Source organism: Bos indicus, chromosome 15, assembly GCF_029378745.1.
Source record: "Bos indicus isolate NIAB-ARS_2022 breed Sahiwal x Tharparkar chromosome 15, NIAB-ARS_B.indTharparkar_mat_pri_1.0, whole genome shotgun sequence".
Taxonomy (NCBI): Eukaryota; Metazoa; Chordata; class Mammalia; order Artiodactyla; family Bovidae; genus Bos; species Bos indicus.
The window spans coordinates 76,301,344-76,324,256 of NC_091774.1; the positions used below are offsets into that span (position 1 = coordinate 76,301,344).

A 22,913-nucleotide genomic window follows, 5' to 3' on the forward strand; every position below is an offset into this window, starting at 1 on the left:
GAAGAGCCGTTGGCAGGAGCTGTGGCTGAGCAGAGAAGCACTTCCACAGCCCCTGCCACCACGCAGAGAGGCCGTGGGCAAGAAATCCTCCACCCTCTCCTCCCAGCCTCCAGCTGGCAGAGGCGTCCATTGATTCACTGCACAGGGGGCAGCCTCCCAAGACACAGGTCGGGGCAAAGAAGGGGAGACCTGAGACCCTAAATTGGAACAGACAAGCAGAGAATAACAGCCTAGTACATCTCAATTCATTTTTTTTTTTCCCAGAAGCCTCAGAAAGCTGAGGTGAACTTGCCCAAGGTCAGGCAGCAAGTTAGTACAAGGCCATTGGCCCCTCTCCCTCAGGGTCAAGGTTCATTAGATACTGGCCCTGCGCTGAAGCAGCCAAGTAAAGATGGCCCGTTGTCCCAGAGCTGGAGCTGCAAATCCAAATTAGCCAGAAGAAGACAGCAGAGTGGGGGAGGATGGGCACGCAGGGGCCGGCCATGCATCCTCTGTGTCTGCACGGTAATAGACACCTGCCCCCTTGTCTCTTTGCGACCTGCTGTCTGTCCCCAGCCCCCCGTTTTCCTTTCTCGAGTCCTCCCCAGGCCTGGGTCACAGGAGCTCAGCCCTGGGATTGGCAGGGACGAGAGGAGGAGGCTCCACTTCCCTGGTAGCCAGCCCTGCTCATCGATTCCCCAGAGCTGCTCACTGATCCAGCACAAGATGGTTTAATTGAAGTCATTACAATAAATGGTGCAGAAAAGCAACACCCTTAGTCTGCCAGGAGCCTCAGAGATGAGAGGAAGGGCCTCTGGAAAACCCAGAGCTCACAGCTGGCTATTATGGAAAGGCCACAGGGCTGAGAAATCACATCAGCCTGGGTTCAACTCCTGACCCTGTCACTTACAAACCCTGTGACCTTAGTCAAGTCCCTTTATCTTCCTGAGCTCCTGTGTCCTTGTCCAGGAAAATGAGGCTTTTGTTACTTGGCCTCCATGCACGACCACCAGGCCATGCATGGCCCTGGGCACTGCCTGCCTCTCCTGCTCTTCTCCTGTGCCCGCCCCCCACCACAACCTCCACACTGCAGATGGTTACTGTTCCCTGCCCCACGTTCTGCCTGCTTCTGGTTGCTCTTCCTAAAACACCCTCCCCCACTGCTGCCCTGGGTCATTCCCACCCACCTTTCAAGGTTCAGCTTCAGCTCCAAGGTCCCCTTCCTCCAGGAAGACTGCCTTCCCCCGTCTCTCCTTCATTTGGATGCCTCTCCCACTTTCTGTGACTCCCATCTGGCATTCAACACGCACTGTCATGCACGGCAGCCTTTTTCTCTTCTCGTTGCCGGTCTTCTCATCTAGCTTAAAAGCAGAAACTCTGTCTTCTCTTTCTCACCCTCACATGCCTAACACATGCTCAGCTTTATCACTGTAGTGGCAGTGGTGGGGGGCGGGGGGGGGGCAGCGGGGAGCGGCAGATTGGAGTGAGGGGCAGAGATTCTGAGCCCAGGGGTGGGCACAGAAAACAACCAGCAGGCACTGATCGATGACAAAGTACCCTGAGCTCCCTCCCCAGATAATTAGGATGATACATTCATCCTATGCGTGTGACTCCAGCGTGAGACACAGCCACTTGTGTGGCCAGGCTCAGCTGGCCCTCTGCTTGGCTTCATCAGCTGGCATCTGATTCATTAACAGAAAACAGAGAATTCAGGTCAAGAAATCGTAAAATTTCAGCATCAAAAGAAACCTAATTATGTAGCAAAAAGTGGTGTCCTTGTACCTCTGAGTATAAGTTATAAGAAGCCTTGTAGCTTCCACCTGGGTGCCTTGGAACACTCCTTCTTGAGTTGTTCCCTCTGAGAACCCAGACACCGTACCATGAGAAGCCCACGCCATGTGGAGAAGCCATGTCCAGGTACTCCTCAGTCTGGCAGTCAGTTCCAAACGAGTGTCCAGATGGCAGGCAGCATCAAATAAACGCCAGCCATGAGAGTGGACCATCTCAGACGTCAAGCCCTGTTGACCTTCAGATGACTCCAGTCCCAGCCACTCTCTGATGCCGCCACGTGAGCGAACCCAAGAAAGAATCTCCTTGCTGAGCCAAACCAATTCACAAATCAGGGGGGGAAAAAGCAAATCATTATTTAAAAAATGATAAATCATTGCTTTAAAAAACAACAAATTGATTGTCTTGTAAAGAAATTTTATCAAAATGTCATTTTGCTGGTGAGAAACTGAAGCTCAGAAGTGCCATGTGATTCAAGCCAGGTCACACCGTGCGTTGTAGCAGAGTCATGCAACCGTTGTCGCCCGTTACAAACAGGTGCATGTAACTGTTGTCACGCCATTGCCACCACCAGAAAAGCCAAAGAGGAGTGAGCTGTCTGGGGCAGAAAGCAGGAAAGGAGCTGCTACAAAGGATTTGTAGGATCCTTCCTACAAAGGATTTTGTAGGAAAACTTTCAATTCCTCGGGAAGAAAACTCTTCCTTAAATGTATATGATTTTTTTTTTTAATTTTCAAAGAGCATCTCATACCTTTCATAACTTCTTAGAGTTTACTGAGTTAATTGCTCTGTATTTTAGCTGGGTTGGTTTCTTTTTTCCTTCTCCCTTGAGGTAATTAGCCATAAGCTTACCCGAGTACATATGTCATGTCAAACAATGGCTTCAAAGGAAGGAAAAAGACCCAAAAACAAGGCCAAGTGACAAAACAAAACCTCCTAGAGAAATATTCACATTTCCTGAATAATCTGTCATTAAAAATGCACGCACAAGCAGGACGGCAAACAGCAGTGTCAGAGCAAACGTTACCTGGCCAGCCACTGTCCCCGCTGGCGCTTTGAGTTCCTTGATCTGAACCAAACCCATACCCGGGGCAAAAGTGACAGCCTTTCCCCACTTCGCTGTCATCTGTTTGGCTAAACCATGGGCTCAAAGGAAAACCTTGGACTTGGCTTTTCTTCTTCAGCCTCTTCAATTTAAGCAGCCATCTTTTTAAGGCCCATCTTGCCCAATACACGACAGACAGCAGATTCAGGGAAGCCGCATCTTAGTGTAAGGACAGAATCAAGCCCTTCTGGTTTTCGTTTTTATCTTTGAGTTGATGTGATCAGTATCAGCCTCACATTGGACAGACCTTGGTCTGGGCCCCATGGTCCCATAGTTGTTCGTTCTGAAGGTTTGCTGGGAGAAGACACCATTTTTTGGACATCATCTACGATTTATACTGGGTCCCAAAGGTTTTCTTCTTTTGCCTCGTGTTTAATCTTTGTAGCCACCCTATGAGGGAAGAATTACTACCTCATCTTAAAGAGAAAGAAATTTAATCTTGAAAAGGAACACACTCCAAACATCACAGCTGGAACTGAATCTGAGGCCTAGCCAGCTCCCAAGGCCTGCTCTTCTCCCACACACTCATACTGCCAGGTATCTCTTGCCACAACCACGCCGGGAAACAAATCACAAGAAAACCTCAGTGGTATTCAGTAATCACCATTTACAGCCCATGCATCTGGGATAGTTGGCTAGGCGGTTCTGCTGCTCCTGGCCAGACTCACTAACACACCTAGAGTCTGGCTGCCCATTGAGTGATTGAGGCTGGGCTCCAGGGACAGCTGCAGGGACTCACTCCTCTCCACACGCCTCTCATCCTCCAGCCGGCTAAACCAGGCATGTTCTCATGGCCACGGCAGGGGACAAGAGACAAGGCAAATCCAGCTGATTGCACAGGGACTTTTCAGGCTTTTGCTTCCATCACGTTTGCCATCATCCCTTCAGCCAGAGCAAGTTTCACTGCTAAGCCCAGAGTCAAAGAAGGCGGACACAGAGGACGCAGATGATGGGGGACAGGGTGTGAATGCATGGAAGGATGAAGAGCTGGGATCACTTTTGCAGTCTACCACACTGACCTTGGGCAAGCTACGGTTCCCTCCTGAAGCTTCTGTCCCTGCATTTTTCTTTTAAACTGGATTGTATCTATCTTGTAGGGTAGCTGAGAGCATTCAATAACATAAGCTCTGAAACACCAGCAAAGTCAAAAGTATTTCTTCTGCTGATGTATTTCAAGTACACAAGCTTGGGGGTTGTGGGGGGCAGGGTGAGAGTACTCATTATTTGAGGTACATGGAAAGTTCAGCTCCTATTTCTAGAGTCCAGAAGGTTTACACAAGTCTCAGAGGTGAGAAGGCCCAATCACTGAGACAATAAACAAGATTTGTAAGAAGAAAATAAATCAAGGGGAAAAAGAACAATAAGTAAAATGATGTAATTAAAGTTACTGTTGAAGAAACGATCAAGGAGAGAATGAGTCAGCCACAAGTTAAAGCGATGAATCAGGCCCAATGTCATGTTTCTAGAATTCTTGTCTATTTCAAGAGAGCCTGATGTCCCAGTTAAAAGAGCACCTTGAGCGTGTGGCAACAACATCTGGAAGGAAACACACTTTTAATTTTAATTTCTCCTCAACACCCTGCTAACCACAGGAGCAGGGTGCTGGGTGCAGAGTAGCCCGTCTGAACAATCCCATGGGGAGCGGCCAATCACTGCAGCATTATTTCACGTGTATCCAAAGGGATTTTAAATTCTTTAAAAAAATAAAACCTGTGCAATATACCATTTGATTGTCAAAACAAGGCTATGACTATTAATTGCTCTACTCAACAGATGTGGAAACTGAGGCTTAAATGGTCACCTAGTTAGAGACAAGTCAAAGAGTGGAAGGCAGGTCCCTGAGTTATTCTCTCCCAGACTAACAGAGAACCATCCTCCTGCTGCTGATAACTCATTTGGATTTTTATTTCCAGTCTGTAAGAAATAATATCAAACATTTGCTGAGCCACTTACCTCATAAGCATGGCAGTTCACTGAATCCTCACCACAAACAGAGGTCAGCATATAGCCAGTTTCTTTTATAGATAAGGAGAACTGGAGCTCAGAGACTTTAACCACTTGCCTGAAGTCACACAGCCTGTAATAATGAGCTATGATACACATTCAGCAGCATATCTTTTTCAAATTCTGCCATCACCTACATTAAAGCCTGAACAATTAAAAGCAATTGTATGGCTAAATCTGCCCACCCCCTCCACACACACACACACATATGCTTTTCCCTCAGTTAATTCAAAGAACAAGCTTTCTGACCTGTGTTTTCCACTTCACTGTATGTACCACACCACTGCCTCTAACAGACACAGCTCAAAGCAGAGGAGCAAGTGATATTGGTTCAGGAAACCTGAGCTGTGACCCTGAGCTGCTGACAGAATGTCTGATATTTATAGCAACTTGGAGTCAAGTACGGAGGCAAGTGTGTTCTGGATTGTTGCAGATGTCCTCAGGGGGAAAGAAAGCATCTCTATGAAAAACTGTGTGGGATGCTTAACTGATGGAACATCAGACATGAAAGGACAATTCAATGGGTTTGCATCCCGGTTTTAAAAAATAATAATAAAAGGGTGGCCCAGCCAGTCTCTGTGGATAACATTCTTCACACACCTAGGATATAGCCACAGGAGAGGCCACATTGCTAGCTGAATTTATAAATTGCCCCTTACACTTTAACTATTTCATTTATGCGTTTGCCTATTGATTTAGAGTTGTCCCATTCCACAAAGAATTTGAGGCTGATTGTTTAACTGTGAAAACTACGGCCAAAACTGCCCGCTACTGCTGGCAGCTCAGCAGTGAAGAATCCACCTGCCAGTGCTGGAGACTCAGGTTTGATCTCTGGGTGGGGACGATCCCCTGGAGAAGGAAATGGCAACCCACTCCAGTATTCTTGTCTGGGAAATCTCACATCCAGAGGAGCCTGGCGGGCTACAGTCCATGGGGTTGCAAAGAGTAGAACACAACTGAGCGACTAAACAACAACAAAATGGCCAAAACTTGTTATGCCTCCCTGTCTCCTTGCCCTGGTCCTACACGCCAACTCTGGGCCTGGCCTTATGACTGGCTTTGGCCAATGGAACAGCAGGAAACTTCATGCAAGCATAACTTGAGAAAAGCATCCAGAAGAGAGCCCCAGACATCCAGTCAAGGCTATTCCAGACCGACCAGCCTCTGCCGATGTGCCAGTGACCACAGAGCCCATCCTGGCCAGATCAGCAGAGAAAGACATTGTTTAAAGCCACTGGGTTTGGGGATGCTTTGCTCCATGGCAATAACTAATTAATACAGAAATTTTGTTCTTGAAAAACATTATTAATTAATCGATGGTTATGTATTGAGTGCCCATGATCAGTCCCGTCATAATAGGTTCTGCAGAATACAGAAAACCATGCTGTAAGACATGATCCTGCTTGGAGTTTCATATTTACTTGTGGCAAGACAAAGGAAAAATACCAGCCAGATCTACTTAAACCATGTGGAAATTGTTTATATCCTACTCTTTCCTCAAGGCCAAGCTCAAATGCTACCTTCCTCTTGTAACATTTCCTTCCTTGAACTCCTTGCCAAATTGAATTGTTAACTTCTACCTCCTCTGGGATACCACAGACTATTGTTTTAAATTCTTCCAGGGTGACTCTCATATTATATTTAGAGCTATAGTCAGATGAGAATGTGTCCGTCCCGCCCACTGATTATAAACCTGGGTCTCGCGTCTCACTATGTGGACCCCAACATCTGCTTCAACGGTTGCCTGAACATGAGCCGTGTCAGCGTTTGTTGACTGAATGGACGTTGTAAGACTTCCAGCATGAGGGAAAACTCAGAAGTTTGTGGTAGTCAAGGAGTGCTCCATGAGGGAAGCAGGAGTTAAGGTTCTCAAATGAGATCCACAGTAAGAATTCCTAGAATTCATGGACTGAATTCAGGGGGACCTATGAACTTGGATGAGGAGGAAAATTGCATCTCTGTGTTCACTAATCTTTAACTGAAACTTAGCATTTCATGCCATTATAAATGTAGGTTACAAACCACAAAAGCAGGTGTAACAGATGTTTTCCTAATCACCACATACTACTGCAGAGACCTCAAAATATCATTAATGTTCATCACTACTTTGAAATAATAGTGTTTATTTAATATAGTAATAAAGGAGAATAGCATTACCATATCACAATTTGGTGTTCTTTAATATTTTAACAACCACATCACAACCAGTTTCCTTTATAATACTGTGTGTTTTTTTAATGTATCTAAAATCACATTTTTGAGATGAGGTTTATAGGTTTTATCAGCCTGCCAAACGGGTCCATGACACAAGAACAGTTAAGACTCCTCTCTACCTTGGAGAATATTCAGACTGTGACTCCCCAGATTGGAGAGAAGTAAATATTTTGGATAGATGACCAGCATAAACAAAGATACAAGTGGGACGGGACTCGAGTTCCATACAGGAAGGAAATTTCACCCTCCCCCCACCCTTGAGGAGAGAGCCTCCTGGGCAAGATGAAGTAAAAAGACAGAATCTGTTAGCATAATAATGCATCCAAGAAACGAGGGAATAACTGATTTCTCTTAGCCTCTAAGAACTTGGAGAATTTAAACGCTTAAGGATCTAACAGTTCCCCTGCAGGGTGGAGCTGGGACTCAGGAGAGAGCTGAGCTCTGAACCTTGCAGAAACCACGCCCCCTGCCACACACAACTCTAGTCAAATTGACGCCAAGAAAAGGCCACGCCCCATCCCCCGGGACAGGGCCTCTGCGCGGTGATTAGGCCACAGGCTGCCTGCGGCTGGGTTTGAGGACACTGGCAGCTGACTCACTGGGACCAAGGATGCTTTGCACCATTCTTGGACTCAGAACGGATATGCAATTGGCTAACACTGAGACTCTTTTAGAAAAACACAATGATGACAGTTTGTCCTCACAGAAAGACGTTACAGGCATAACAGAGGAGTGACCACATGGGTTTGGGGACAGCGCAGAGGCCACCCTGATGAGATCAGAAGGCTGGCTCAAGAAGTAAAGCTGAACGGGGAAGAAAGCAGAGAGGAATGAAGGAGAGAGAAGCAAAAACTAACTCTAGGCTTTCAAGAGCCTCTAACCGAGGCAGGGAAGTTAGACGGGGGCTTGGGACAGATGGCAAGGTCTATCTAAGGGATATGAGGTAACTTCAAGACATCGCAGGGACAAAGTCCCGGAGTCCACCAGAGACTCAAGAATAGAATTCCAGGGACAGACTGAAACGGAAAGGGAAGATAGTTAAGGGAATCATCCATGTAAAGGGGATTGTTCAAGTCTCCAAGAATAAAGGCAATAAAATGAAAGAAAAGCAAGGACTGGGCCTAAGGGGATGGTCACAGAATCAAGATTGAAAACAAAGAAGCTGATAATGATGATAATTATACATGAATAAGGAGACTCCTGTGTCCAAAAGCCAAGGTAAGAGAACATTTCAAGAAAAGGGTTAAACATAGCCAAAGAAACTTGTGCAAGGTCTCAGGCTGTGGCCAGTGGGAGGTGCTTGGTGAGTTCCCACGGAGCAGAGCATGGATGGATGGAGGCCCACGGTGGGGGAGTGGGTGGGTGGAGCCAGTGCAATGGGAAGAGAGAAGCCAGGACAGAGGGAGGGCCAAGCCTGGAATTAAGTTTCTTTTCTCCAAGAAGATCCAGACTTTCATTAGAGAAAGAAGGAGACTGCAAATCTGGGGTATTTAAAGGTCATGTGAAAATCATGGAAACCTCAAGCTGAAACTGTTCCCACCTAAATAATTTTTGTTTAGAAAGCAGGCAAAGCCGCTGAAACCATCCCAGCACAGCTCCCAAAATGGAATGACTCAGATGTCTCTGAAAATGTGTAGATGCTCTGAACTGCTCTGCTAATATATGGTCTGCCCACACTGAGCCCAGGGTCTGTTATGGGGACGTCTGACACAGAGGCCAGAGCTTCCCAGAGGCGCTGTAAGAACAGGAATTCAGGAAGTGGGGTCAAGTGAAGAGCTGCTATCACTGAACACACCCCGCAGCTTGATGAAACCACCCACCATTTAACCAGCCTCTACCGTGTGCCCAGCACTTCACTGACACTCTCCTAATCCTTAACCACAGCCTGACAAAGTAGTTTAGCTCCATTATTCTCCCCACTGTCCGGCTGAGGAAAACTGAGGCTCAAGGAGGTTAAGTAACTTGCCTTGAACTCAGTTTACTGAAAGGCGGAGATAGTGCTGGGACCCAAGCATGTCTAACTTCCAACCTGCCTCTGTCTACCCTGTGACCTCAACCAACCCCATCCCATCCCTCAAGATGGGGGAAAAAAAAATGTGACATTACCACCTGTGACAGCCAATGAAAGACAAATCTCCCGTAATGTTAGTCCTAATGCTTTCCAAATTCAAGTTTTTTTTTTTTTTTAATTCATCTGGACTTAACCAACTTTTAGAAGGAATCCATTCACTTCTTCTCTAAGAGCCCTTCTTGAACTCTTGCTGAGGACAAGCGCTCAACTGGCTCCCAGAGGGAAGGGCTCTCAAGGGACGCCCTGGTAGTCGGGGAAGTCTTCACAGAGGAAGACCATGAACCAAATCAGTTTCTTAATTTTGTTGTTGTTGTTTAAACAAAGTATGACTTCTAAGTCTTTTGAAAAGTCAAATAGTGCTCAAAGGCTTACAATTGAAAAGAGCATTCTCTTCTTCTCCCCAACCCCGTCTCCCTCACCTTGTTCTCCTGAAGCCCTTTCCCCTGTTCTTTACCTTCCTCTCTCTAAATTACCCCCCAAGTCACCAAGGGGCTTCCATGGTGGCTCAGGGGGTAAAGAGCCTGCCTGCAATACAGGAGACCTGGGTTTGATCCCTGGGTTGGAAAGGTTCCCTGGAGAAGAAAATGGCAACCCACTCCAGTATTCTTGCCTGGAGAATTCCACGGACAGAGGAGCCTGGAGGGCTACAGTCCCTGGGTTAGGACTGAGTGACTAACTTTCACTTTCATGCTAGATAACACTTATTCTTCAACCTCTTGAGTCATCATCATCTTAAACACTGGTTGACATCTTAGTGGACTAGAAGTTTTTCTTCCATTCTCTCTCCTCCTCCTTCCATTCTCTCCTCCTCCTCTCTCTCCTCCTACTTGCATCTCAATTTTTAAATTATTATTATTATTTTGCTGTACTGGGTCTTCGTTGCTGCGCATGGCTTTGTCTATTTGTGGGGAGTGGAAGCCACTCTCTCTAGCTCTGGTGTGTGGGCTTCTCGTTGCTTTGGCTTCTCTTATTGCAGAGCACAGGCTCTAGAGTGCAGGTTCAGCAGTTTCCGTGCATGGGCTTAGGTGCTGTACAGCATGTGGGATCTTCTGGAACCAGGGATCAAACCCACGTCCCTTATGTTGGCGTGTGGATTCTTAACCATTGGACCACCCTCATAATGGACGTTGCTCATAATTGTTTTAAATCCTTTGTCTACACCTTCACTACTATGTATTCCCAGCCTGATTACTAGACTGTGATTCTACTTCCTTTCTTTTTTGTTTTTCCTATTAATAATTACCTCATTTTTCATCAACTTAGGCTTGTTTTGTAAAAAGCAATTGACTAAACTTTTCCATGCCCTCGATGTAATTTTCCACATGACCAAACCTGTCTGATAATTTGTCAGTCTCATTTATTTTCCTGGGGACAAACTCCCTCACCCCTTAGAGCCTTCAGCTATCCTGCTGATCAGGTCTAGCTGTTCCCTGGGCCAAGGCACAGCTGGTCTCCAGATATTCTCTTAGCCAATACTCAAGGAATTCCGTCCCTGTCTCCCCTGGGTTGGGGTCCCTGTTCCTGGATCCCACATCTTCTTTCTCAGCTCCTGGTTTTAGTTGAGCACATCCTTCAGGAGTTTCATGAGAAAAGGGACGTGGGTGGACAAGTTATTCTGAGATATTATGTGTCTAGAAAAGTCCTCATTTCACCATCACATTCAGTTGATAGCCTGGGTTGGTATGGAAGGAAGATAGATGGTAGTCGCTCAGTTGTGTCTGACTCTTTGTGACCCCCTGGACTGTAGCCCACCAGGCTCCTCTGTCCATGGAATTCTCCAGGGAAAAATTCTGGAGTGGGTTGCCATTCTCTTCTCCAGGAGATCTTCCCAACCCAGGGATCAAACACAGTCTCCTGTGTTGCAGGCAGCTTCTTTACCATCTGAGCCACCAGGAAAGCCCCAGGTTGGTATGGAAGTAAGTCAGAAAAAGACAAGGGCTTCCCTGGTGACTCAGTGGTAAAGAATCCACCTGCCAATGCAGGAGACACCGGTTCTATCCCTGATCTGGGAAGATCCCACATCCCACGGAGTAACTAAACCTGTGCCCCACAACAACTGAACTTGGGCTCCAGAGCCTGGGAGCCACCGCTGCTGAAGCCGGTGCACCCTAGAGCCTGTGCTCTGCGACGAGAGAAGCCACTGCAATGAGCAGCCTGCGGCTGCAGCCAGAGAGCAGAACCTGCTCACCACAACCAGGAGAAGCCTGCACAGCAAGGACGCCCCAGCACAGCCAGAGCAAGTAAGTAAAATTAGTTGTTGAAAAAGAAAGACACCACCATGTGATATCACTCAGATGTGGAATCTAAAAGATATGACACAACCGACATACCCACAAAACAAAAACAGATTCATAGGCATAGAGATCAGCCTTGTGTTTTGCAGGGAGGGGAAAGGTGGGCAGTGGATGAAGAAGAGAAGGATTGGGAGTTTGGGATTAGCAGAAGCAAGCTATTATATATACAAGAAGGTAACAAGGTCCTACTGTATAACACTATATTCAATATTCTTTGATAAACCATAATAGAAAAGAATATGAGAAAGAATATATATATATATATATATATATATATATATATATATATATATATATATATAACTGAATCACTTAGATGTACAGCAGAAATTAACACAACTTTGTAAGTCAACTGTACTTCAATAAAATCTAAAAATAAGGAGGCACCAAAAGACCAGTCAGAGGCTTTGAGTACCTGGGCCTGACTTGTCCGTTTGATGAGCTACATTCTAGGACAATCATTCCTCCTGACAGCTTGTCTGCTACAGACCCCTAGATATATGCATCTATCGGTCATTTCTTTGGAATTACCTAGTTCCTCCAGAGAAACATTCTCCTATGTCCTTGTGGCGTTGAAGCCAGAATACCAATACAGGCTTGATTCTGCTGCTCCGGAGCTGGGTGGGAGAAAGGTGCTGGAGAGTTCTCAATTTATCTGCAGACTCAATCCCCTGCTTACCCCTTTCCTAGGTACACCTGGCTTCCCTGAGCCCAGAGCCTCTGATCTCTCGTGGGAGTAGGAGGAACGGTCACCCGACTGCTGAGGACTTCGAGGTCTGCCTACTCCTTACCTAGACTTTGAGACTGCCCCCATTCTGCCGCTGCTGCCGCCACTCAGTGGCGAGCCCCCTTCTCCACCCCACGTCCTGGGGCACTTGGTGCCTCCAGTCCCTAACCCTCTAAACTGGGGGAGTGTGGAAGAAATCAACTTGCTTCCCAGTGCCCTTCCCAGCTGTGAGTGTGGAGATTTGGTATTCCTCCTCTCTGCTGGGAGAAGGGCATGGCACCCCACTCCAGTATTCTTGCCTGGGAAATCCCATGGACAGAGAAGCACGGTGGGCTACAGTCCACGGGGTCACCAAGACTCAGTAACGACTGAGTGGCTGAGCACACACGCCGCTCTGCTAAGTCACGTGTTCCTCCTCTAGCAGCTTTACCTCCTGGATCTCCGTGTTGAGATCCAGGAACACAGACATCTAAGTCCATCAAAGACAAAATTCGGGTTTCTATTCTGGTTCTCCTGGAGGTTTCTGTAGTTTTCAGGGAGTGAACAGAGTGGTGACATCTTTCTTCTACCACCTTGGAAAGCCTCAAGCTCAGTCTCAGGGTGGATAGCCGTTGACCTGGCAGCTGAGGCAGGGAAAGTTATTCTTGGCGGAGGGCATGGTGTGTTCCCAGGCAAGAGGAATGGAAGCAGACAGCATACAGCTTCTCGCGACTGGAAGCAAGCTCAAGGGAGAGGAGGCTGGACAGGGGCCAGGGAAGCAGGTCACGGAGGGCCATGAGGGTGCCAAGAAGTTTGTCACTGATCCTGGAGAAAAGGGGAAGCCTGAAGGAGAGCAACCTCGTGACCAGATTGGCCACTTGGGGAGCAATACGACAGGTGTGCTCAAGGGAGTCGGGGGCACACACGCCTGGGAGGAGAGAGACCCACCGCGGGTTATGGCAACAGTTTCCCCGTGAGAAACAGCAGCAAGAAAGGGCACTTGAGCAGCGGCGGTCACTGCGCAGAGTCAACAGGACCGACAACTAACGAGCGGGGCAGCAGGGCAGTGGAGGAGTCTAGTTTGAAGGTGGCATGGCAACCCACTCCAGTATTTTTGCCTGGAGAATCTCCACGGACAGAGGTGTCTGGCGGGCTGCGGCCCATGGGGTCACAAGGGGTCGGCCACGACTGTTCGACTAAGCACAGGTGGCAAGATTGTCCACAGGGACGGGGAAACGCTGGAGGAGAAGCGGGTATAGGGGCGCTATACTTGCATTTTTATTACATTCGTCCAAATCCGGGGCGACCAAACCGGTATTATATGGTTGCGGTCAATATCCACATAGCTATCTGAGTCTTGCTTTTTTCTCTTAGAAGTAATTTCCAAGGGTCAACAGAATCCTCTAAGGTCCTTCTTTCATTTGGCCACAGAATATCCCATCGTGTTAATGTCCCATGTCCCACCTCCTCAGGACTCTGTTCCGGGCACTCTAAAGAGGACTGTAGGAACTCCACGGTGCTCTTGGCAGGGTCTGTGAGTGGCCTCCTGCTTCCTCTGAGGCTGAGGACCCCTGGAGAGGTGGGTCAGTGGCATCCGCTCCATCCGCTCTGCCACCTGAAATGAGAGTGATGAGGAAGCATGCTTGGCCACACAGCCTGTGGCTCATCCACGCCCCAAACTACCTCCCAATCTGATCCTCTGGTCGCCAAACAACAGTGACCCTACCAGATGTGGAAGGAGCAAGGCCCTCCCCCTCCCCTCACCTGGGCCCTCTCCCCTTCTCAAACGGCCATGCTGCTTTCTTCTGCCAACCATCCTCAGGAGTGGCCCCATTCAGATCTCCAGAGAGGGTCTCAAGGTGCCTGGGGTCAAAGTGTCATCAGGGTCACGCCTAAGAATGGTGGGACCCACACAGGGAAGGAGGTGGCCCTATGGCAGGGTTAGGGGAGGAGGAGCGGACCAACGGTTGTTATGGCAACCAAGACTCCCAAGATGGAAGGAAGGGAAAAGGCGGCCGTGCTTAAGAGTTGCCATGGCAACCCAGATCCTTGAGACCAGCTCTGAAGACAAAAACCACACACTCCCCACTTACAAAGAAGGTACCTGGGAGTCCTCAGGATTCTTTGCATTTCAGAGAGCTGAATGGAATGAGTCAAGGTCTCCTGGTCCCACAGTTGACTTCAGAGACTTTTCAGAGACAGGAAGGCTTCCACTTTTCTTTGGGAAGACAGCCAGAGCTTGGCAACCCCTCAATTCACTCAAGAAGCATCTATTGAGACTACTGTATAGCAGGGACACTGTGATAAACAAGACTCAGGCCTTGTTCTTAAATGAGGAAACTGGACGTTTAAACATCGGTGCAAGACTGTTGTTGGTGGGCGTGATGGTTCAGCCTTTTCTGGAGACGGTTTGGCAGCATCCATTAAAATCATAGGGCTTCCCTGGTGGCTCAGATGGCTGAAGAATCTGCCTGCGATGCGGGAGATGCAAGTTCAATTCCCGGGTCAGGAAGATGCCCTGGAGAAGGGAACGGCAACCCACTCCAGTATTCTTGCCTAGAGAATCCCATGGACGGAGGAGCCTGGCGGGCTACAGTCTATGGGGTCGCAAAGAGTCAGGCGTGACTTGAGCGACTGACAGTATTAAAATTACAAGAGCACATTTGCTGTGATGCAGCAATCCCATTTCCAGGAGTGTGCCTACAGAAACATTTGCATCTGAATCTTGTCACTAGAGCGTTATTTGTCACAGTAAATGGTGGGAAACACGTGAATGTCCCATGAGGCAGGCTAGCCATCTAGATTTGGATGCAGCTATACGTGCTGAGGACACATATAAATATGTGTGGAAAGCAGAAGAAACTGTTAGCGGTGATCACCCCAGTGTAGCGGGACTGACCAATGAGATCAGAAACTGGAGGGTGGGGCACGGGGCTCTTGCTTTTCCTTCTGAACCACATTTGGCTGTTACAAGAATGCACATGTGCATGTTAACTCGCTTCAGCCATGTCCAGCTCTTAGTGACCCTATAGACTGTGTAGCCCACCAGGCTCCTCTGTCCATGGGATTCTCCAAGCAAGAATACTGAAATGGGTTGCCATGCCCTCCTCCAGGGAATCTTTCCAACTCAGTGTTTGAACCCATGTCTTTTACATCTCCTGCATTGACAGGTGGGCTCTTTACCACTAGCACCACCTGGGAAGCCCCATTACAAGAGTATAGATTTATAATTTAAGGAAACCACCAAATACTTGGGGAATATGTAGGATGGTTGGTGGGTGGTCCCATAACTTCGTGGCAAATAGATGAGGAAAAAATGGAAACAGTGGCAGATTTTATTTTCTTGGTCACCAAAATCACTGTGAACAGTGACTGCACCCAGGAAGTTAAAAGATGCTTGCTCCTTGGAAGAAAAGCTATAACAAACCTAGACAGCATTTTAAAAAGCAGAGACATCACTTTGCAACAAAGGTCCACATAGTCAAAGCTATGGTTTTTCCAGTAGTATGACAGCTGGACCGTGAAGAAGGCTGAGCACCGAAGAATTGATGCTTTTGAACTATGGTGCTGGAGAAGACTCTTGAGAGTCCCTTGGACTGCAAGATCAAACCAGTCAATCCTAAAGGAAACCAACCCTGACTATTCATTGTTAGGACTAAAGCTGAATCTCCACTATTTTGGCCACCTGATGCAAAGAGCCAACTCACTGGAAAAGACCCTGATGCTGGGGAAGATTGCGGGCAAGAGAAGAAGAGGGCGGCAGAGGATGAGATGTTAGATGGTATCACCAACTCAACGGACATGAGTCTGAGTAAACTCCTGGAGTTGGTGATGGACAGGGAAGCCTAGTGTGCTGCAGTCCATGGGGTCGCAAAGAGCTGGACATGACTGAGAGACTGAACAACAAAGGGTGGTTGGTGCTCTGATGAGATTTATGGAGGTGAAAAATGTGTGTATTGCTGGCTATAGGACAATGCAAAGAGCCACACTAGAGTGAGAGTTAGAAGAAAAGACAGGCGGGTAGGAAGAAGTGAGGTCAAATTTCATCAGAGGAAGGCATTTTAAAGGGATGGCAAAAGCAAAGACTGGGAAGCGTGGAAGTCCAGGTGTGTTTGGGAACTTCAAGCAGATTCCATGCAGAGGTGGCAGAGATGGGTTGGGGCCACAGACCTCCCCAGGGACAGGGGAGAGCCATCTCAAGTGTGGAAGCCAGAGAGGGACGTGAGAAGAGCAGAACCTAGACAGATAGCCCAGAGGGCTCCTGTGTGGTGGGCAGACTCAAGGGGAGACATCCCTGGGGCAGAAAGGCACCTTGAGAGGCTGCTAGAATCCCTCCCATGGGGAGAAGTGATGGGGACGCCCCCTGAGGGCAGATGGAGGGCAGGGAATTCCTAGTAGCATTTCACAAGTAGGCAGGGTAGGAATTGATGTGTTTAGAATCCATCATCTATCAGGGCCAGATGAGCCTCCTCCACTTCAGTTCAGTTCAGTTCAGTCTCTCAGTCATGTCCAACACTTTGCAACCCCATGGACTGCAGCACACCAGGCTTCCCTGTCCATCACCAACTCCAGGAGCCTACCCAAACTCATGTCCCTTACATCAGTGATGCCATCCAACCATTTCATCCTGTCATCCCATTCTCCTCCTGCCTTCAATCTTTCCCAGCATCAGGGTCTTTTCCAATGAGTCAGTTCTTCCCATCAGGTGGCCAAAGTATTGGAGTTTCAGCTTCAGCATCAGTCCTTCCAATGAATATTCAGGATTGATTTCCTTTAGGATGGACTGGTTGGATCTCCTTGCAGTCCAAGGGACTCTCAAGAGTCTTCTCCGACACCACTCTTCAAAAGCATCAATTCTTCAGCACTCAGCTTTCATTATAGTCCAACTCTCACATCCATACATGACTACTGGAAAAACCATAGCTTTGACTAGATGGATCTTTGTGGGCAAAGTAATGTCTCTGCCTTTTAATATGCTGTCTAGGTTGGTCATAACTTTTCTTCCAAGGAGCAAGCGTCTTTTAATTTCATGGCTGCAGTCACCATCTGCAGTGATTTCAGAGTCCAAAAAAATAAAGTCTGACACTGTTTCCATTCTTTCCCCATCTATTTGCCATGAAGTGATAGGACCAGATGCCATGATCTTAGTTTCTCTGAATGTGGGGAAATGGAGGCCCAGAGAGGAGAAATGAGGTAGTCCCTGCTTTTATGACTGAGTTTCTCCTGGGCAACTTGGAGGAGGCGGCTCAGTCCTGTGAGGACCTGGCCTATTTAACATCTGATTCAGACAATCCCCAACCGAGATGGGATGGACCAAGGGAGGCCTGCTGCCCAAGAAGCCTCTGTGGGAAGAAGACAGGGAGAAAGACAACTGTGATGTCTAGATGGCAAGGGTCCCACTCGAGATCCAGGCCTCCTAGAGGGGAAGTGTTCCGGGCATCAGACTCAGACATGGCTGGCCTGCAGGGAGCCTCGGCTGGGCGGGGGCACTGGGAAGGATGGCAGGTGGTGAGCACGCTGCCCCCAAGAGCTGGCAGGAAATGTCTCTGTCACCTGCCTCTCTGGTGCCCTGCCGCATGCCAGGGGACAGGCACTGTGGTGGCCCAGACAGAGCATGGGACTCTGGAGTCAGCCCCTGACATCTAGTGCCTTCCTGTCCTGCCCACTGGGTACACTGGCCTTGAACTTGCCATGTAACAATCCCACGTGGGAAAACTGACAGAGGCTCAAGACTCACTCTGAGAAATGCTGCAGGGAACGCAGCCCTCCTCCTGGACAGGAGAAGGGGAAAGCCCCCAAGGGATCCCTGTTTCCAAGCTGCCAGTGTGGCCCCGTTTAGCAGATCAGCTAGAAGGAAGGGTGGTGATCATTGCCCTCCCTGAGCTGTGCATAAGCACAGAGCAGGTGGCGCGCCTCCGCACACGATGTCCTCTCACTTAAAAAGAAGTAAACACTGGGGCAGGTGCAGCTATCCCATTTCACAGAGGCAGCAGACGAGTTCTGATTCAGGCCCCACCAGCATCACACCAACCTTTGGACAGCAGTCCCAGCAGCTGCTAGACTAGATTCAGATCTGTTACCACTGGCCCAAAGAGTTCTGCATGAGGAAACATTCTCCCCTTAAACAAGTCTGGGAAATGCTACAAATTCTTTCCTTCTTTAAGGGAATCACAGTGCCTCCTAAGTTATCAAAGGCTCTTAGAAGTCCCATAGTAATGCTGTTTAACACAGCATTTCCCTAACATATGGCTTCCCTAGTGACTCAGGCAGTAAAGAATCTGCCTGCAAAGCAGGAGACCTGGGTTCGATCCCTAGTTCGGGACGATCCCCTGGAGGAGGGAATGGAAACCCACTCCAGTGTTCTTGCCTGGAGAATCCCATGGACGGAGGAGCCTGGCAGGCTGCAGTCCATGGGTCACACAGAGTCGGACACGGATGAACAGCTAACACTTTCACTAACACACTTTCATGGCCTCTTTTACAGTCTGCAGAACCTGAGCTCCATGAAACATTCTGACAAATGTGGATCTGACCAATAGCAGCAGAACTCTAAGGTGGGATTTCAGACCTTCAAACAAAAGACAAATCCTTGGGCAGAGTCTTCCCTCAGTCCCTCAAGTCACAGCAGAAGCCTCTGCTTCCTCCCGGGCCTTGGAACAGAGAGAGTGGATGAGGCTGAGGTCTGCGGGACCCCGAACTGCACCCTCAGCGGGCAAGGGGAGGACCAGATGCTGGCTGTGGCAGGACTTGTCTGCAGCTCTGGGACCAGGCATCCTCGGGTGGGCGGGCCAGGTCAGGCATCTGGAAGAGCCAAGGCACAGATGTTCCAGCCACTCTTGGATTCCAGCCTGGGCTCCTGCCTTCCCTAATTCCAATATTTGGCTGCCGCTCTCGCCTAATTCATATTCCAATGTCAACACTGTGTAATCTCCCCCAAACACTGACAGCCTGGAGGTGGGCAAGGGGAAGGGGCAGCTGACAAGCAGCGACAGAGGGACCAAAGGGGAGGCGAGGAGGAGGTGAGCAGGACCCCACCCCACCCCCCCACCCAGCCAGGCCGGTAGCACCTGCGAGCTTTCCTGGAGAGAAGAGACTGCGGCCCTAAAGGCACCCAGTACTCACCTGTGCTGATCAAGGAGGCCATGAGGTGTCGGGGCCAAGGGCCTCCCATGCTCAGAGAAGGGGGAACCAGAGCCCACTTAGATGTTGGGCTGGGCTGCCCAGGAGGGTGGGTCTTGTGTGATGGCCAGACAGAGAATGTGACCGCAGTCAGGGGGCTAGGGTCTAGCTCCAGCTCTGCCTCTTAACTGGCTGTGTGACCTTGGGCAAGTCAGTCAACCTCTCTGGGCTTCATTTCACTTCAAATGAAGAAGTTGCCTATCTCTGGGGGAAGGCAAGAGAGCATCAGGAGAAACAACGTGGGCCTGACTGCTGAGCTGGCTCTGTCCTGGCTCTTGACCTCACCTGACTCTGGTATCCTCATAGGTAAAATGGGAATAATGATGCTGGGATGAAATGAGAGAAGGCGTGCAAAGAGCGTGGATCTCTACGCGGGCTGTGGGGGCGGGGCAGGGTATGGGGCAGCTCGAACAAGGTATGCCTGCAGTCATCTTCTCCAGGCCCTCACTGAACCGAGCCTCATGTGAGGTCTATGAGGGAGAGACTATTGCTAACCCATTTTACAGAGGTGGAAACCGAGGCCCCGTAACTGGCCCACAAATCACACCGCTGGAGGGCACTGGATTCTGTCTGACGCCGAAGCCTCCGGGACTGTTCTGTTGTTCCACACTGTCTTTCTAAGCTTGTAGGGGTGGTGAAGGCGTGGACCCGGGCCCTGGAGGAGCCCCATCATCTGGCTGATGAGGAGTGAGGGGTGGGGGCACGGGGGTGCAGGTCCGGGGTGCCGGTGCAGAGCTGCAAGGCGGCCCTTGAGCTTGGTCTCCCTCCTGCCCTAGGAGCCCATCTCCACCCTCACCGACCTCTCGACCCCCAGCCCCACCCTATTCCTCCCAGTCATTGCTGCCCACCACCACCACCCTCCCCAGGCCACCCTCTGCACCCCATTCCCAGCCAAAGGCTTCCCTAGTTCTGACCACAAACTCCCTGGAATTCAGGGACCTCCACCCAGATTTTCCCCAGGGCTGCATTCACTCAGACTTCCTGAGGAGGGCTACTCATCAGTATGCACAAAATTTGCATGCAATTTGCATACACTCCTAAGGACCTGCAAGGCAGCTTTCCAGTGAAGTATTATCGAGGCTGCTTTCCCCTCCTTATCTCTCCATTTCTTCCTGCTGCTATGAACCCACCCTCGGGCACTGCTCCCTGCTTTCCTACTTCTAGATGTGTAACTAAACAAGAGGAGGAATTTTTTTTTTTTTAATGACAATTGCCATTTACTGAGCACCTGTTATGTGACGGGCGCTGCCCCTCACAATTACTCCCAGAGAATCGCTATTTGAGGGGGTCTGAGGGAACCCAGGGAAGAGGAGCCCCCTTCCCAGCCTCTCCTCAGAGCCACCAGAGAATGACTCAGGCAGAAGAATTTCGAAGGGCCTCTTTAATGTTGGGAAAGCTAATTCAGGGGGCTTCCCGGTGGCTCAGTGGTGAAGAATCTGCCTGCCAGTGCAGGAGAGGCAAGAGCCGCACGTTCTGTCCCTGGGTCGGGAAGATCCCATGGTATAGGAAACGGCAGCCCACTCCAGGATTCTTGCCTGGAAATTTCCACAGGCAGAGGAGCCTGGCGGGCTACAGTCCATGGGGCTGCAAAGAGTTGGACTCAACTGAGCACAGCTCACACACGTGAACACACACACACACAGCTGATTCAGGACAAATATGCCTCAGGTCTTGTGGTTTCCTAATTCTGAACAGAACGGCATGGAGAGGATATATGCTCTCTGCAGGTGGGCAGATCCCCCAAAGAGAAGCGGGGAAGGGGCTGGGCTGCACACTGTCCCAAGTTCACCATTTACAAACCACCCCCCGGGAAGACTGGGATGGGGAGCCAAGACTGCCTCGAGCGGATGCTCCCTCCCTGTGGAAGGACACAGCAGCAGCAAGGGAGCAGTGTTCCCCTTATTTTACAGATGTGAAAACTGGGAAGTAATGTAACTTCCCCAAGGTCCCTGAGTAAGGAAACTGGGGGATCGGCACTGAAGCCCAGCACTGCCTAACTCCAGAGCCTGTGGGCTTTCCATATCACCAGAGTCATTTCTTTGAGCAAAGCACACCGGCCAGGGAAAGGGAACAAAGAGAGAACGCAGAGAAGAAAACAGAGAGAAAGCTGCAAGTGTCTGCATGTGGGTCAGCCCGCCACTGGGGAAATCCACCCCTTCAGCGCCAGGGCTGGGAGGGCCTCTGGGCCATGGAGTCGTGGCAGGGGGGACAAACTCTCACACATGCCCGCAGGGGCGAGGCAACCTATACAGGAGTCGGTGGGCAGGGAGACAATAGGGAGTGGTGGGGACTGTGGTCCACCCCACTGCAGAAGGCCCGACTCCAGCCCAGCCCACCTCGATCATGCAGCAACAAAGCCCAGGCCACCAGATCTTCTGACTTTTCAAGAAATGTTAAAATCAAATTATTACACGAAATCTCCCCTATCTGTTTAGGTTGGCTCAGCATTTGAGAGAACGAACAGATACTGTTGAGGCAAGCAAAACATCACTTCTTCTTGGCTGCAGCCTGCTCACCAGTCTACAACCGCAAAAAAGGCCTGTCACCTCAGAAGTGTGCTCGGTGAAGTGAGAGTTCCTGAGCTCCAGGGGTGGCCGCGTCCCTGTCCCTGCCACCTCTCAGGCCGGAGCAGGAGGCACTCAGGCAGTCATGGGGAACATCCTTGGAGCCCATCCCAGAGCTAGCAAGCAGAGAGCCGGGCCCCGTGATTCCTAGCTCAGAGCCCCTTCCACAAACTCACAGCTACTCACTGCCTTTTTTCCTTTTTCTCTTTCTATTTTGTATTGGAGTATAGCCGATTAACAACGTTGGTAGTTTCAGGTGAATAGCGAGGGTCTCAGCACTACATATACAGGTATCCATTCTCCCCCAAGCTCCCCTCCCACCCAGGCTGCCGATAATATAGGGCAGAGTTCCCTGCTCTATACAGCAGGTCCTTGCCGGTTATCCGTTTTAAAGATGCTACTTGCTGTCTTCTGATCCAGGAGCTGCATCTTAAATTACAGTCAGATCTCTGCGGTCTCAGGTTAGAAATCAGCATTTTTAACAAGGCACCCCAGGGAATTCTCACGCACACGAATGTGTGGAAACCATAGCAGGGGGACTGGGAGCAAAGACGGAAATGTACAGGCATAGATGAGTGCCCTGTGGACCAGCCATGCGACCGGAAGTCACAACCTCGCTAAGCCTCAGTCTCTCATCTTTAAAAGAGACAGAATGTTGATCGCTTCACACGTTTGCCTTGGGGAGACCCTAGTAAGGTCAGGCACACAAAAACGTTTTTGTCAGCACACAAGCAGTGGTTTTTCAACCTGCAGGCCCCAGTCAATAAATGGGTCACAGGATCCATTTAACCGGTTTTGGGGACTCCCCTGGTGGTCCAGTGGCCACGACTCTGCACTCCCAGGGTAGGGGGTCCAGATGTGATCCCGTCAGGGAACTAGATCCCACGTGCTGCAATGAAGACTGAAGATGCTACGTGCCACAACTATAGACCCAGCACAACCAAATATTAAAAAAAAAAATTTTAGTGGGCCTCGATCCATTCTATTTTTAGTGAAATAGAATAAACAG

General features: G+C 49.4%; 1 protein-coding gene and 1 long non-coding RNA gene across 4 annotated transcripts in view; one reads left to right on the forward strand and one right to left on the reverse strand.

Annotated features, from left to right (window-relative positions):
* The window catches only part of CHST1 (carbohydrate sulfotransferase 1), an 88,888-nt gene extending 87,580 nt beyond the window's left edge, over positions 1-1,308 (reverse strand). The window contains exon 1 of the mRNA XM_070804122.1: positions 1,167-1,308. The gene's annotated coding sequence lies outside the window, so the exon portion shown is untranslated. The remainder of the gene's footprint in view (positions 1-1,166) is intronic.
* Positions 1,309-1,449: 141 nt separating this feature from the next.
* Positions 1,450-22,693, forward strand: LOC139187372 (uncharacterized). 3 transcript variants are annotated; one of them, XR_011570944.1, is made up of 5 exons: positions 1,450-8,308; positions 9,596-11,401; positions 12,146-12,229; positions 18,646-18,715; positions 21,776-22,693. It is a non-coding gene; the product is annotated as an uncharacterized lncRNA (long non-coding RNA). The 3 variants fall into 3 exon arrangements; XR_011570942.1 differs by having other exon boundaries at positions 18,646-22,693; XR_011570943.1 differs by having other exon boundaries at positions 11,144-11,401; positions 18,646-22,693.
* Positions 22,694-22,913: the final 220 nt, after the last annotated feature.